The sequence below is a fragment of the Peromyscus maniculatus genome, chromosome 8 (genome assembly GCF_049852395.1).
Source record: "Peromyscus maniculatus bairdii isolate BWxNUB_F1_BW_parent chromosome 8, HU_Pman_BW_mat_3.1, whole genome shotgun sequence".
In the NCBI taxonomy this organism is placed as follows: domain Eukaryota; kingdom Metazoa; phylum Chordata; class Mammalia; order Rodentia; family Cricetidae; genus Peromyscus; species Peromyscus maniculatus.
Genome location: NC_134859.1, coordinates 76,511,866 through 76,524,657, shown reverse-complemented (window position 1 = coordinate 76,524,657; position 12,792 = coordinate 76,511,866). Strand labels below are relative to the sequence as shown.

At 44.6% G+C, this 12,792-nt stretch overlaps 1 protein-coding gene across 3 annotated transcripts in view; it reads left to right on the top strand.

Annotated features, from left to right (window-relative positions):
* Ankfn1 (ankyrin repeat and fibronectin type III domain containing 1) overlaps positions 1-12,792 on the top strand; it is a 400,676-nt gene that overhangs the window by 242,044 nt on the left and 145,840 nt on the right. For all 3 annotated transcript variants that reach the window (XM_016008632.3, XM_076543122.1, XM_076543123.1), the window contains exon 3: positions 6,239-6,373. The gene's annotated coding sequence lies outside the window, so the exon portion shown is untranslated. The remainder of the gene's footprint in view (positions 1-6,238; positions 6,374-12,792) is intronic.

Genomic DNA, 12,792 nt, shown 5'->3' with positions numbered 1-12,792 from the left:
CAAAGTGACCTAAATGTGTTGCTCTGGCTCTTTGCCCCTGTTCTTTCTCTACTTAAAAACATGTGCACAGTCTGAATCATGAATGCTATGTGTGTGTCCTGCAACAACCAACATTGCCATCATCTGCTAATACATAGGTTAAACCTTATATACTGTTCTCTTTTCATTATGGAAAATCACTCTTACATATGAATAGGGTTCACTGTGGTGTTTCCATGTATACATATAGCATGCACTGATCCACAGATTCAAGGCAAATCTCATCAAATCTCAATGACATTCTCATAGAACTAGAAGGGGAAAAAAAATCCCAAAATTGATACAGAAGTTCAAGAAAGCCCCAAAGGGGGTGGAGAAACAGGAGGGCATCACAATTTCCAATCTCGAAGCATACTACAGAGCCATAGTAACAAAAACAGTATGGCAGTGGGCATAAGAACAGATACATAAACCAACTGAATCAGAATGCATATCCCAGAAATGAGCCCACATAGATTAAAACTTTGAAAACCACCTTTAGCTTCTTTCTGTCAACAAATCCATTTCTACCTCCAAAGTGCATCCCGCTCCTGTGATGATATATTGTGTACTCTAATAAAGCTTGCCTTGAGGATCAGAGGACAGAGCCAGCCACTAGATTAGACATAGAGGCCAGGCAGTGGTGGTACACATCCTTAATCCTATCACTCAGTAGGCAGAGATCCATCTGGATCTCTATGAGTTTGAGGCCACACTGGAAACAGAGCCAGGCAATGGTGACACATACCTTTACTCCCAGTACTGGGAAGCCTTTAATTCCAGGAAGTGATGGCTGAGCAGAGAAAGGTATATAAGGCGTAAAGAAATAGGAACTCACTCTCTTGAGACTGAGGATTTTGTAGAGGTAAGAACTACTGGCTAGCTTGCTCTGTTCTCTGATCTTTCAGCTTTCACCCCAATATCTGGCTCTGGGTTTTTGTTTTTTGTTTTAATTAATAAGACCTTTTGTTTTGTTTTGGTTTCGTTTGGTTTTGGTTTTTCGAGACAGGGTTTCTCTGTGTAGCTTCGCACCTTTCCTGGAACTCACTTGGTAGCCCAGGCTGGCCTTGAACTCACAAAGATCCACCTGCCTCTGCCTCCCGAGTGCTGGGATTAAAGGCGTGCGCCACCACCACCCGGATAATAAGACTTTTTAAGATACATGCTCCCATCTCTTAACCTACTTGGCTCTGAGCATCAGCATCTCCCTACTTCTGGGTTCCTACTACTCTCCTTGATTATCTTCCATGTCTAGATCAGAGAGCTCTTGCTCAGCAACACTGGCATTCTGCAGGTATCCTTGTCACCGCCAACAGGAAGTCCAGATTCAACACAGCATCGAGCCTTCCTCAGGCTCCTCAGGCCTGCTTTGTGAGAGACATTCTAATGAGCTCATCTGAGACTATTTACTTCAGTCCAGTCCCAGGGATGAACGACTCATCCCTCCCACAGTCCAAGGGCTCTATGCCTCGACTCTGTGCCTAGGACCCCTCCCCTTGCTTCTTGCCAACCTGCGGTCGTCTTAATTCCTCCACATCCAATTACAGTACAACCTCCTCTAGCTCCTCCCTACATGTTCCAGAAGGACATGACCAACTGTTCTCTATGGAGATCGCACAGATCCTGTGAACGGTACTTATTCATCCCCACCTGTACGATTGACAGCTGCGTCTGTCACCAAACACATCTCTTTTGTCTCTGGAAAGATACCCCACTCTCCTGCATGCCCTTCCAACCACACAGCTTCGTAAACACTTCTCTTTCTTAGAGTTCACTGAGCAGTTATTATCTACAAGGCATTAGGCCAAGAACTGCAAGGGCGGGAGGAAAGAAAAAAATAAAATGCAATCCCTTTCTTCAAAGGACTCTTTAATAGAATCAGTGAGGCATGATGACAACCTAAGCAAGGAAGATGGCTGTGGGGGTGGAACTGGGTGGAGGGACGTTCTGAAAGTGGAAGGAACATTCTCGGTGTTCCCAATGAGGGCACTGGTGTTAGGACATGGAGGGAGGGAGAAGGAAAAGAGAAGAAATCTGCTTTGAAATCCCCAGTCTGGGCTGGAGTCATTAGCAAACTCCCCCATCAGTCTGGTCCATCTAAGCCGTCCATCCCCCACAAGCCAGAGTCATCTTCCTGCAAGACTGATGGTGAAACTCCCCATTTGAGTGCCTGCTGTTCAGTGAATCAAGCATCCGCTAATTGTAGGCTTATGCTAGGAGTTATGGAGAATACCAGTTTGTAGACATGACACAAACCCCAGGAAACATCTGGAGAACAAAAAAGCAAGAACATGCTGTGAAAGTGCTAGGGAGCGGGAGACAGATGAGGGTGTGATCAGTATGGGCTGAGAGTAATCGAAAAGAATTAGTCAGAGGAGGCGATTCTTCAGTGCAGGCGCTCGGTGAAAAAAAAAAACTTAGACAGGACATACCAAGAGAACTTCAAGATCTTCAAATCCTGAGGCTTCTTCACATTTATCCTCCCAGGTTTTTTAGTTATCCATTCATTCACCCAACAAGTATGTAATAATTAAGCACTTTGACAAAACACTGTGTGTTTACTGAATGCCTTCCATGTGTCAGGAACTCTTCGAGACACTGGGATACAGCATTGAACAAGAGACCTTAAGTCACCCAAGCTCCACAATGTAATGTAGATGAGTGAAACTGAGCAAGTACAACACAAGGTGATGGGAGCGTTTTGGATGCTACCTCTCAGATCTCAGAGCAAGGATTTACAAGCCCAAGGCCCAGGAGAACATCACCAGGAGATGAAATCAAAGCCAGAACTCCAAGGCTAGAGAGGAGTTAACCAATAAAAGGGGGCTGACCCTCCAGCCAGCACATCGGGGCGCAAAGGCCTGATGTTAAGAGAACATCCAGCATGCCAAGGGACCAACACATACTCAAGATGACTGTGATGCTGAGTGCAAGGAGGGAGGGAGGAAAAGCAGGCTAGGAAGCTAAGCAAGCCCAGAAAAGGGATCATTTCCCCAAGGTATGCCTGGGATCTTACACCTGTGGGTAACATGCAAGTGTGTGACACATGTTTCTCACTTACTAAGGACATGATACATAGCTGTTGAAGACTAGATTAGTGAGACTAGAGGAGTCCTGAAGCTCCTTTGCTGAGGACCTTTTGATCCCACATTGAAGGTATATGAAGTATCCTTTACTCCAAACGTTTGGGACAAAATGTGTTGCAGATTTTGGATTTTAAACCAGTCCTGTCCATAGAATGAAGCCTCTTAGGATTTTGAGCCAAATCTAAACACAAAATCATTTGTTTCTCGTACACCTTACCCATGTAATCTAAAGGTATTTTTATACAACATTTTAAATCATCTTCATGAAGCATAGTTTCATGGTACGGACTTCTCCACTTGGTGTTGTATCTATCTGCAAAAAGATGCAGGTATTGGAGCCTTTGGACTTTGGGTTTTTAGATTAGGGATGTTCAACATGTTTTTGCCCCCAGATGCTTTATTACCGACAAGAGGCATTATCCCCTCAGGGTCATTATCCCCTCAGGGTGACACCAAGATGGAACCTGTGACACCCCCGCCCCCTGCTCTGCCCCCTCCAACCCCGGGAAATCTCTGATCTTGATAGACTTACTCAGAGTCACATGACTTGCCCTAATAGGTAGAATGAAAGTATCTCTGCATTAAAGTCAGGTCAAAAGTTCTCAGGTGTTATGGCAAACCTTTTTACCTGGGAGTCACTGGGCTTCAGCTGTGAAAGAACAGCCTGAATGTCTCTTAATCCCAGATGGAAAATAAACTGCTGTCTGATCCACAGGGGCAGGGCTATTCCCAAATTAAGTTATCCGTGACAGTGTTCCACAGATAGATACAGCTGAGGAGAGAAAGGGAGGGTAAGACCTGCAGGATGCCTCAGCCTCCCAGCTGAGGTGCCTGCCCCTGAGCCTGAAGATCTGAATTCAATCCTCAGGACTCCCATGCTGGAACAAGAGAATCAGCTCCCACAAGTTGTCTTCTGACCTCTATGTGCACTGTAGCACACACACACACACACACACACACACACACACACACACACACACACACTCCTCCACCCCTACCTCATTAACTAATTTTTTTTTTTTTTTTTTTTTTTTTTTGGTTTTTTGAGACAGGGTTTTTCTGTGTAGCTTTACGCCTTGCCTGGATCTCGCTCTGTAGCCCAGGCTGGCCTGGAACTCACAGAGATCTGCCTGGCTCTGCCTCCCGAGTGCTGGGATTAAAGGTGTTTGCCACCACCACCCGGCGTAACTAATTTTTTTAATAAGACAAATGTTCTAGAGAGAGAGAGTGAGTTCTAAACTCTCTAATAAGAATAGAAAAGTGAGTTCACTTTTTTTTTCTTTTTGGTTTTTTGAGGCATAGTTTCCTTGTGTAGCCCTGGCTGTCCTGGAACTTGTTCTGTAGACCAGGCTGGTCTCAAACTCAGAGACCCACCTGCCTCTGCCTCCCAAGTGCCTGGATTAAAGGCATGTGCCGTCTGGCTCAGGGGTTACAGCATTGGCTGCTCTTCCAGAAGACTAGGTTCAAGTCCCAGTACCCACATAACAGTTCACAACTGTGTGTAACTCCAGTTCCAGGGGATCTGACATCCTCACACACATGCAGACAAAGCACCGAGGCACATAAAATAATCATAAATAAATCATTTTTTAATTAAAAAATAGAAAAGTAAGACAACTGTGGAAAGCCAAGCTGAGCTCTTCCTTTGGACAGCCACGTTGTCTGGTTTTCTGTGTCACTTTTTGTTGTTGTTGTTTCCAGACAGCATCTTGTGTGTCCCAGGATGGCTTCTAACTCTGTACATAAACTTGAACTTCTGATCCTCTTGTCTTCGCCTCCCAAGTGCTAGGATTACAGGCATGTACCACCATGCCCAGCTGATGGGGTGTTGGGGAGGGAACTGCCTGTTAGACAAGCCTTCCACCAACCGAGATACATCCCCAGCTCCTTCTGAGTCACTTTCTTACCAGCTCCAGAGCAGCCACCTGCCACTTGTCAGAGTGAGCTGGCAGGCGCCAGGGTGTCTCCAGAAAGGGGGAGAAATTTCAGGAACACAAGGCGCTTTGCTCATTATCTTAGGACATGACCAGCCCCCTCAAATTAACGCTTTACCTCCCTGCTTATGACCAAGAGACGATCTCCTGATTCACTGCAGACTCACGATCAAATTAGTTTGTCTCTAGGCATAAATGACAAAGCAGACGCGGTGTCTAATCAAAGAGTCCGAAATTATATCTGAAGTCATTATAGCAGCTAAGCATTCGCTTGGCAGCGAGTATCTGAATAGAGCTTTGCAAAGATCCTTATGGCTGTTGCTAGGTTAGGGGTGTGTGTGTGTGTGTGTGTGTGTGTGTGTGTGTGTGTGTGTGTGTGTGTGTGTTTTATATATATGCTCTTCAGTGACAAATCCTCCCTGACATAGCCAAGATGTGCAAAGGTCACTGGGCTATTGTTTCAGAGGGAGATGTAAGAGAAGCCTTCTTGTATGGCTTTCGAGGAAATCCACTTCATGTGTTGCCTTAGTCATGTGAAGCACAGCACCGGTGAGGGAGCCAGATACACCCATATGTGTATTTGCTGGCACACAAACAGCACTGGGATCTTCTTCATGAGGCTAAAGCCTTATGGGGTCCGAAGCCCCGTGTTTGCTGCCTACTTTTTCACTTCTATGCGTAGGCTGAGCAGCCCCAGTACTTGTAAGGGCCCCCCATCACTCCTACTAGAGGGAGGGGATGTGGCTGCCACCTGTGTGCTTCTGGATTCAGGCAGCTGTGGGAGCGTGTCACTGAAGGGGCTCTCGAGCCACAGGTGAGAATTCTCCTGCTCCATAAATGTGGTGCAGAACTCACTGGCTGCCTCACTGTCCCTTTGTGGACCCTTGAGTGACAGTTGGTTCTGATTTAGTATTGTGTGCCATTCTGAATGTTCCTGGCAGATACAATCGGCTAAACACACACTAAAGTCATGGCACCCTTTTACTACACACACACACACACACACACACACGCTTGAGAAATCCAGCCTTCCCCCGCTGCAGTCCTGTGAATATACCTAGATTCTAAGCCAAGCTGTTTTCCCTCTCCCCTCCTCTCCCCATGCATCATTCACGCTTTTATTTTGCATTAGAAGCTTAGTGATCATGGACTTCGGCTCTTGCCTGGAGTGATCCTGTTCGCATTTTATTCTTTGCACAGAATAGGAAGGAGGTTCGCTTGCTTTGCGCAGAAGCTGAGCTACAGGAGAAAACAGAGCCAATGTGATTTATTGAATGAAAGCACTGGACACTTACCAGCAACTTGTTCCTCGGCTGCCTCGAACAGCTTCAGCTGGTAAGTCAAATTTATTGTTGTCTTTCTCCATGTATAAATGTGGGGCTTTCTCAGTCATGGATGATTTTTTAAATGTGTGTGTGTTAGTGTGGTTTAAATGATATATATTATTTAAATATGTTTTATATGTGTATATTTTTTTTAAATATCTGCATCTTCCAAAGTTCGCTGCAGGCGGTCCATGAGGAATACGACTAGGCATGCACACAGTGCTCTGCTGTAGTGCATGCACAGCCATGTGGAACAGCCAGGATGAGGGTGGGGGAGGCTCATTTCTGACAATTGGGCATTTTCTTTGCAGCAAGCTTAGTCACGTGAAGTGCTTGCATAACTGATTACCATTAGCTATTAGAAAAAAATAAATGACTGTTTTGTGGTAGAAATCATTTTTCACTCGGGTTCCTGAATACCTCAGAAAATACCTGTTGGATCAGGTAAAGGTGGGCCCCATCATGCTGATGACCCAAACTCAGGCAGGCTGCTGACTTTGATCTAGTGTGCAGGCTAGGCATGCAGAGTGTGAGATCAGAGATCTGTCCATCATGGGCTAGCCTGTCTGTCAATCACGTGAAGACTGTGATAGTGAAGATCCTTGCCAGAGTAACAGAGTGGACACTCGTTCGAGGTCTTGTTTGACCCTCTGTCTTCTTATCTCACTGATATCTGTTGGCAGGGAGGATTTGAGGTGCGGCATTGTAAGTGTCTTGTTGCCTATGTCGGATGTTGGTATGTCTGTGGCCACAAGTGGGACCACTGACATTCAAAGACGAGTCTGTTACCCTGCTGGCTTCTGAAAATCCCGATATTCACTTGCCTTCCCCACTTCCTAAGTAAGATGTAAACTGACCTCTGCAGAGGGGGAAAGGGAATGGAGAAAGCTGTTCCTTAGCTGGTCTCCTTAGTCTTGTTTGCCCGGCTACCCCGAGGCTTTATGGCAGCCTCAATCCATCTCCGGTGAGTTCGGAGTCCATATAAATGTCATAGAGAGTTTAATGTCTTTGGTGCACTCCCTCTGCTGTAGATCACTGGCCACTCAGCTGAAGCTGTGGCCTCGGGTGCTGACAAAGATGGATGATGTTAGAACAGTGAGCAGCAGGTTTCTTCAAATAAAAACCAAAGTTGGGAAATCTGAGAGATGGGTGAGGTTCCTCCTAGTCGAAAGGATCCCCAAGCCACTCCATCACAGAGAAAAGTCATTCTCCCATGTGACTGTTGCTGTTTCACAAATGACATCATCAGAGATGGAAGACAACAGAATGGCCTATTGGTTAGACAACTGGTAAGGTGGCCAGAGAGTGGAGTGTGTTTACTAGATCAAACATGTTGGACAATTCCCTTGGGGTCCCTGGATATCCGTCTCTCTAACTCCCCGATTCCTGGATGTTTCGAAGTAGACATGCTCAACTTGGTTAACATAGCCATGGGACACTGCTTTCAGCTCTGTCCACAGTGCCCTTGTCCCTACACTCCAACCACCAGAGACCCAAAGAGCATGCAGGGGAGGACTAAGGGTTCTGTGCCCTTTTCCCCCTCTGAGGGATACAGAAAATCTGATAGAAGTATGACTGCATTTGGTGTAAGAGAGAACAGAGCCGGAAAGTTACATTTGAAGAAACTCACATTCAAATAAATACAGTTTATCTTCAAAAATTTTTTTCAATTAGTTGTAACTGATTTTCTGTACACATGATTCCAAAGTCTTAAGTGTTTTAAAAGAAATATGCAGGTGTTGTATTGGGGGAAGGCAGGTGTGGATAAAACCATGTATAGAACTTACAGCAACTTACAGTTGTTTGGTTATTCAACATTAGCAGATATAAATATACCATAATATGAGGAGTCCTAGAGGTCTATTTTGCCCCCCAACAAACTATCTCTAGTATTAAGATATGTGAAGTTATTTCCCTGGAGATTTGGTACTTCTGGGTATTTCTGTCTTTTAGAAAATACATTCTCAGAAGGAATAACTCATTAGCCATTGATCCCTTCCCATGTATTGTTTTGACCTCAAGGGCACCCAAATGATGGATGATTGTGGTATTGATTATTCTGCTTTTTATTTACCTCACTCCAACTCCATGAGCTGCCTTTATAGTTACCTCACTCTTGATCAGAAAAGCAGGTAATATTTCAATCACGCTCTTACCTTCTTTCTATGGAATGCCTGACAATACCATCTAGATCAGTGGTTCTCAGCTTTCCTGATGCTGCGACCCTTTAATACAGTTCCTCATGTGGTGGTGACCCCCAACCATGCAATTATTTCATTGATACTCCATAACTGTGCTTTTGTTACTGTTATGAATCGTAATGTCAATATTTGACAATGTCAATATTTGATATGCAAGCTATCTGGTATGCAACCCCCAAATGGGTCAGTTTGAGGGTTGAGGACTGCTGATCTAGATTCTTTACAGAGCTTTGAGAGTGTAGAACACGGGGAAGAACAGATTCCTGTCCTCTCTGTGAAGCTCACATTTTGGCATAGGTGGGGAATTAATGTTTGATAGGGACACACTTGGTGTTTGTGAGAACATTCTAAAGGCAAAAATGGTGGAGGTGGCTGCACACCATTACAAATGTACTTCATTTTTATGCTAAGTATATTTTGCCACAATAAAGGAATCGTCAAGAAATACCCCATTGTGTTTTCTCTTAGATTTCTTTCGTGTGTGTGTGTGTGTGTGTGTGTGTGTGTGTGTGTGTGTGTGTGTGTATTTATTCCTTATTATTTTCATGCCTTTGTGTGTGGCCCTCTAAATTTAATTAGGGTTGTCTGGATGTGCATGGGTAAGAGTTGTTATATTTATTTGAGCAACAGCAACTTACCTGTGTCTACACCACTGAGGAATATGACTCCACTTCCCTAAACAACCATCAACCATTATGATTCCCCGGGGAAGGATGGGACATAGGAGCCTCTCCCTTCTGTGTGATGGAATGTTGATGGACCATCTTGGGTGGGTAACCACTGCTACTGTGAGTTCATAAGTTCAACAGCATGTCATGTAGAGAAGACAGCTTTTCATATCATTCCTTCCCATCCCCTGGATCTTGCAGTCTACTCCTCATCCATGATGTATCCTGAGTCTTAGAGAAAGTGTATGTCCTGTTTAGGGCCGAGAACTCCACAGCCACTCATTCTCAACACTTTCGTCAGTTAGAAGTCTCTATATTAATCACCCACCCACATCAAGCAGAAGCTTTTCTGACCAAGTCTGGGAGCTACACTAGTCTATGTGGATATACAAATATTTAGAAGGCAGTTTGACACCCTGTCCACATAGCAAAGTAACATCAGTCGGGTCCCTGCTATGGTTTGGGACCTCCACGGCTATGGGCTTGTGAGCAGACTTGCAGCACCAGGCATGCATTCCTCCTGGGTAGCGGCTTTAAAGATCCAACCCGAAAGCCCTGGTGACCCCTACAGTCACCAGCTCTGGGCCTTTTGCAACAGATTCATATTTGGTTGTCTCTTCCTGATATTCCCACACTCCTTCCTTTTCAAATCACTCTCTGGCTACTACCACATTCTCTAAAGATGCAAATTTCAACTTTTGAAGAATGTGTGTGTTTACTTTTAATTGGCGTGTACTAATTATCCAAGTGTGTTGAGTACAGTGTGGCATCCCGGTGTGCATATGGTATGAATGATCAGATGGCTAAGATAATTGATGCATCCATCGCTTACGGGCTTCTGGTGTTCCCTGCTGTACACAGCTTAACGTATTTGTTCCTTGTCATGTGTGCGAGCCCCTGGATGTTTCGGCCCTGCTACCTCTCCAGGCCTTTTTCCTAAGGTCCATGTACAGTATAGCGGATGAAATATACCACTGCCCATGTCAGAGCCCAGAGGCTTTCCATCCCCCACGCTTCCAGCATGTTCTGCCAGCCCATTTCTACATCATTTCCTGTCTCTACATCCTAACCTGGGCTCATATACCTGGAGTGTCATTTCTGCTCTTGCTAATTATTTCTCATTCATCATTCAAAATCATTTTCATGAGTCACCTTCTCTGACCCATTTTTCTCTGGCCCTCTCTTTTCCCATGGTCACGTCCTGTCACTCACTTCAGCCACTCACCTCTCTGTGGTACTTCTCTGTCTCTGGCCTTTTAAGGGAAATGTTTAGAGGTTAAGTGCTCAGAGGCATATCCACATTGCTTGCATGTTAATCCTAGATCTGCCCTTTAATAGAGCCTCAATTTATTGCCAATAAAATGAGGATAATAGTTCTGCCTTCAAATGACTGTTAAGAGACTCAAGAAGTTTGTATGTGTGAACGTACTGCAGTGGACTAAATGCTATGTCCCTTCAAAATTAAAACAATGAGATCCTAACCATCTGGTTAACAGTTGTCTTAGTTAGGGTTTTCTATTGCTGTGAAGAGACACCATGACCACGGCAACTCTTAAAAAGGAAAACATTTAATTGGTGTTCCGCTTACAGTTTCAGAGGTTTTAGTCCGTTATCATTTGGAGACACAGCAGTGTGCAGGCAGACATGGTGCAGGAGAAGGAGCTGAGAGTTCTACGTCCACAGGCAGCAGGAGTCTGTGTGCCACACTGGGTGTAGCTTGAGCATAGGTGACCTCACAGCCCATCCTCACAGTGACACACCTCCTCCAATAAGGCCACACCTACTCCAATAAAGCCACACCTCCTAATAGTGCCACTCCCTATGGAGGCCATTTTCTTTCAAACTACCAAAGCACTAAGACCGGGAAGACAGAGCTCTCCTAGCTGGAATTAGTGTTTCTCTAAGAGACCCGAGAGAGCTGGCTAGACCCTGTCACAGAAGGCTGTGTCTATGAACTGGGGAACAGGGACATTGAATCTGCAGGCATCTTGAGATCTTGGCTTCTCCAGTCTCTAGAACTGTGGAAAATAAGTTTCTGTTGTTTATAAGTTACCCAGTCGGTTCATTTGTTATAGCCGCATGGATGGACTGAGACAAGCTTGATTCTAAATACTGTCCAACTTTCTGAAACTCCTGTTGAGTATATGCTACCATTCTCACAGCACAATATTTCATAGCTGTGTGTCTGTCTCACTGCTTTTCCTTCTATCCCATGAGCACCCTGGGAACAGCTAAAGTAACAAGTTGCACTTATGTAGGACTTCCCCTTTGTTTGCATTGAAAGTCTTAGAATCTAGGCTTCTGCAATCCCAGGTGAGCTGACATTTCATAACTATGGAAGATCATATCTGCTTTCTCATGAGTTCCCAGGATCACATGCAGGATACCTAGGTTACCATCTAGACCATCTGTACATATATTTTGAACTTCAGAGTCACAATTAATTATTATTTGATCTTCTATCTTCTTCCCCACAAAACATATGCTTTAAAACTAAAAGTCAGGGCCAATAAGATGGGTCAGTGTGTAAGGGTACCTGCCACCAATCATGACAATCTGAATTATACCCTCAGGTCCCACAGAGTGGGAGGAAAGAACCAACTCCCAAAGATTGTCCCCTGACTTCCACATGTATGCTATGGAATGTGCAAGTGTGCACTGAAAATACATGTGCTTGTACATGTGTACACATACACACACACATACACAAATAAGTGTAATTTTAAAAATGTTTGTAAAAAATTTAAAAAGCAGTGTTCCTCCTGAGTCACCACTGACATTTCAAATATATATATTTCATTTCAAAGGGCACAGAGACTAGAAAGGCGGCTTCCACTGCTATATGTCAATACTGTAATAGAGTGGGCCACCCCTTAGCAATCAAAGACACACCTGTCATGTTAAGAGCGGGTAGAGAATGGATGGGGTCAAACTTTCTCTTTGGTCTAGTGACAGGCAGGTTGAAGTGGGAAGGTCCCCAGTTCACATCACAGCCTAAAGAACAATATTTCCTGAGTCGAATATGTTCCCTTCACTGAGTACGTCTGCCCACCCAGCTGTCAGGAGTGACTAGAGCTCTAATTTCTAATACACAGTGTCTTGAAACTACATCTCACACAAACTGGCTCAGACCACTTCCAAAGGACAATAACACTGAAAACTTTCCACAACCGAGCTCCGGTGAAACACGGATTCATAACTAGGACAAGAGCACAGGTCTTGGAGTCAGAGTTCACATCTTACTGCTCTATTTTCTGGTTGTAAGGTCCTGGATACATTACCTAACCTCTCTGGGGCTCAGTTTCCTTGTTTCTAAAGTGACAATAAATAACCGTTTCTTCATCTTTTGACTAAGTTCACGTATACAATGATGAAGACTGAATGGTGGTACTTGTATCTGTCCAGGTTTGGATGAGCTCTTCTAGAGGACTATGGTTCAATTCCCAGCACCCACAGGGTAGCTCATACTAGCTATAATTTCAGTTCCAGGATTTCTGATGCCCTGTCTTCTGGCCTCTGTGGGCATCATGCACTTACATGGTACATACATGCAAACAAAA